Source organism: Dermacentor variabilis, chromosome 1, assembly GCF_050947875.1.
Source record: "Dermacentor variabilis isolate Ectoservices chromosome 1, ASM5094787v1, whole genome shotgun sequence".
NCBI lineage: Eukaryota > Metazoa > Arthropoda > Arachnida > Ixodida > Ixodidae > Dermacentor > Dermacentor variabilis.
In genome coordinates this window covers 274374832-274378760 of record NC_134568.1, presented here as the reverse complement: position 1 = coordinate 274378760, position 3929 = coordinate 274374832, and positions in this window count along the sequence as shown.

Below are 3929 nucleotides of genomic sequence, written 5' to 3'. Positions count from 1 at the left end.
TTGTGACTGTATGTGATAATGCATTTACACGATGTATGTACCACCCGCTGACTAGACAATATGTTATTAGGCGACATTATCTTTTGTACTTTTGAGACTTTCATCTACATAAGTGTGGAGACATTTACATTGTATATTGTATGTACCATGTGTTCCTTACGTCATAGTCTTCCTGTGGGAACGTTGCGTGATAAATTCTGGCGCTTGTGTGAAAAGACTATTTGATATGTAACCTTGAACCCTGTACGATGTATGCCGGAACCACTCAAAAGATGAGGAGTAGCCGGCGCCTTAAATTGTGCGCCAACATCTCCTTATATCATATCAATAAAAAAAACGACATTAACACCACATCTTCTTGCAACATTTTTAAGCCTGTGCGATACTGAATGAATGTACGGAATAGCCACTACTCTTTTCTTATTACTGCTTTCTGTAATCACGTCCATCCCCCTCGAAATCGACTTCTTTAGGCGTTCAGTCACAGTGGCCACTGCTACGTTAGGATCATCATCATCAGCCTGGTTACGCCCACTGCAGGGCAAAGGCCTCTCCCATACTTCTCCAACTACCCCGGTCATGTACTAATTGTGGCCATGTTGCCCCTCCAAACTTCTTAATCTCATCCGCCCACCTAACTTTCTGCCGTCCCGTGCTACGCTTCCCTTCCCTTGGAATCCATTCCGTAACCCTTAATGACCATCGGTTATCTTCCCTCCTCACTACATGTCCTGCCCATGCCCATTTCTTTTTCTTGATTTCAACTAAGATGTCATTTACCCGCGTTTGTTCCCTCACCCAATCTGCTCTTTTCTTATCCCTTAACGTTACACCCATCATTCTTCTTTCCATAGCTCGTTCCGTCGTCCTCAATTTAAGCAGAACGCTTTTCGTAAGGCTCCCGGTTTCTGCCCCATACCTGAGTACTGGTAAGACAAAGCTGTTATACACTTTTCTCTTGAGGGATAGTGGCTGGCAACCTGCTGTTCATGATTTGAGAATGCCTGCCAAACGCACCCCAGCCCATTCTTATTCTTCTGGTTATTTCAGTCTCATGATCCGGATCCGTGGTCACTACCTGCCCTAAGTAGACGTATTCCCTTACCACTTCCAGTGCCTCGCTACCTAATCGTAAACTGCTGTTCTCTTCCGAGACTGTTAAACATTACTTTAGTTTTCTGCAGATTAATTTTCAGACCCACCCTTCTGCTTTGCCTCTCCAGGTCAGTGAGCATGCATTGCAATTGGTCTCCTGAGTTACTAAGCAAGGCAATATCATCAGCGAATTTATTTATTTATTTTATTTACAAATACTGCTATCTCATTTAGAGACATAGCAGAGGTGGGTTACATAACTTATGAACACAACATGTCAACCAACATGGTTAGGCAGTTCTTTCTGAAATTGATTAGTCGGCAATGAACGCAGAGAATCATCTAAGTTATTCCATAATTCAACAGTGTGTGGAAAAAAAGAAAACTTGTAGCAATCTATTTTTGGAACGAAGGGATCTATGTTTAATGGGTGAGTACGTCGGGTTACTCGCGCAGTAGGTGTGGTTAGCGAGATAGGCGCTTCAATGTTAGTCGATCCATGTACGATTTTTTGCAGCAGGATTAGGCGGTCACACGTACGACGAAACGACAACGGGTCCAGTGATAAAGCGTGTGCGTGGGATGACGGTGAAAACATACGGTCGTAACGGCCATAAATAAATCTAAGAGCTTTTTTCTGAATGGATTCTAGTTTGGAAATATCCTTTATGCGATAAGGCGACCACACTACAGAAGCATACTCTAAAACAGGTCTGATTAGTGATTTATAGGCCGTAAGCTTGCACTCTTTAGTGCCGTGTTTTAAAGTTCGTTTTAGGCACCCTAGTTATCGCATCGCTTTAGAGCAGACTATATTGATGTGATTATGCCAACTAAGGTTAGTTGTGATAGTAAGTGCAAGGTATTTGAACTCGTTAACTTCGTTAATACTGTATACTTGTGCGCTGTACGTAAATTTTAGGGGCTGTTTCTTATTAGCAAAAGACATTGTCACAGTCTTGCTGAAGTTAATGCTCATCTGCCATGTGTTACTCCAATCTGAAAAGGATGAAAATACGTTATTAAGCACTTCTTGATCACGAAGAGTACGAATGTTAGAATAGATCACGCAATCATCTGCGTAAAGACGTATTTTCACTTGTGTGTTTCTGGCTACTTCAATAATGTCGTTAACATATATGGTGAATAGGAGTGGCCCGAGGACTAAGCCCTGCGGCACCCCTGACATGACCTGAGCTATAGAAGAGGTTTTGTAATTAGAAGTGACGATTGGAAACGCAGGTGCAGGTAATCAGATATCCAGTCAATTAGTTTATTACCAGGAAAGATTGCAGCAAGTTTTAGAAGCAATTTTTTATGGCTTACCGTGTCAAATGCTTTTGAGTAGTCGATAAAGATGGCATCAAGCTGACCGCGGTTATTTAGTGATGTGGCTATGTCATGTGTGAATTCTAATAACTGCGTTGTTCTAGAAAATCCTGCTCGAAAACCATGCTGCTGTGGAGACAGAAAGTTATTTGCCGATAAATATTGAATGATGTGCTTATGGATGATGTGCTCGAGAAGTTTGCAAACCCGCCGTGGTTGCTCAGTGGCTATGGTGTTGGGCTGCTGAGCACGAGGTCGCGGGATCGAATCCCGGCCACGGCGGCCGCATTTCGATGGGGGCGAAATCCGAAAACACCCGTTTACTTAGATTTAGGTGCACGTTAAAGAACCCCAGGTGGTCAAAATTTCCGGAGTCCTCCACTACGGCGTGCCTCATAATCAGAAAGTGGTTTTGGCACGTAAAACCCCAAATATTATTATTATGAAGTTTGCAACACGTGGGCAGCAACGATATAGGCCTGTAGTTAGTGATTAGCTGTTTGCTGCCAGATTTGAAGACGGGAATAATGTTAGCTTGTTTCCAAACACGAGGAACTGTCGACATCTCAAGAGATTTGTTAAATATAACTGTCAAATACCGGGCGTTCCATTCAGAGTATCGCTGTAAAAATTTGTTTGGCACTCCGTCAGCTCCAGAACTTTTTTGTAGTATAAATTGTTGGTAATAAGTTGAGAACACCAGTATAAGGTATAACGAGAGTAGAAAGCTCTGGTAAAGTGTTGTTGACGCAAAAAGGGGGATCAACGCCGTCATCCTGACAAAATACAGATTGAAAGTAAGTGTTGAAAGTTTCGGAAATAATCACCGGATCAGAGCAAGGGCGATCGTTTATGGTGAATGATGAAGTGTCGTGAGCAGCCGGAAGCACCGTTTTCCAAAACTTTGATGGGTTTTCTTTCAAGAATGTTGATAACGTGGTGTCGAAATAAAAGTGTCTGGCTTCGTGCATTTTGGTTTTTAATTCGGGCTGAAGCAGGTGCAGTTTTGAGCATTGGTTGCTCCGACTCGATGTTTTTACGTTTGCGGAGCCTCTTGATGCGCCTGATAAGATGAATAATGTCCCTATTATACCAAGGGTGCCTCGGGTTGCGTTTCACACACTTTTTGGGAACAAACAGCGAGATTCATTTCTTAACAATGTTGCAAAACATATCAAACAACTCGTCCACACTGCAAATGCTGCTACATTGAAAAAAACCGTCATAGGAGGATGCTAGAATATCAACAATGGAATTGTCATCAGCATGAGAAAAATCATTAACAATCCGAAAATCAGGTCTGTTGGGCTCACAAGTGATATCAACCTTCAGCAGAACTCCCGTGTGATCGGACAGGCCTTCTATGATTTGGCAGTCATATCCGTTTCGTAGTAACTTCTGGTTAAGGAAAATCAGGTCTAGGATCGAGCTTTCGCGGGTAACGCCACTAACAATCTGTGTCAGATCTAACGACAAAACCAAGTCAATAAGCGAGTCACAAGTCG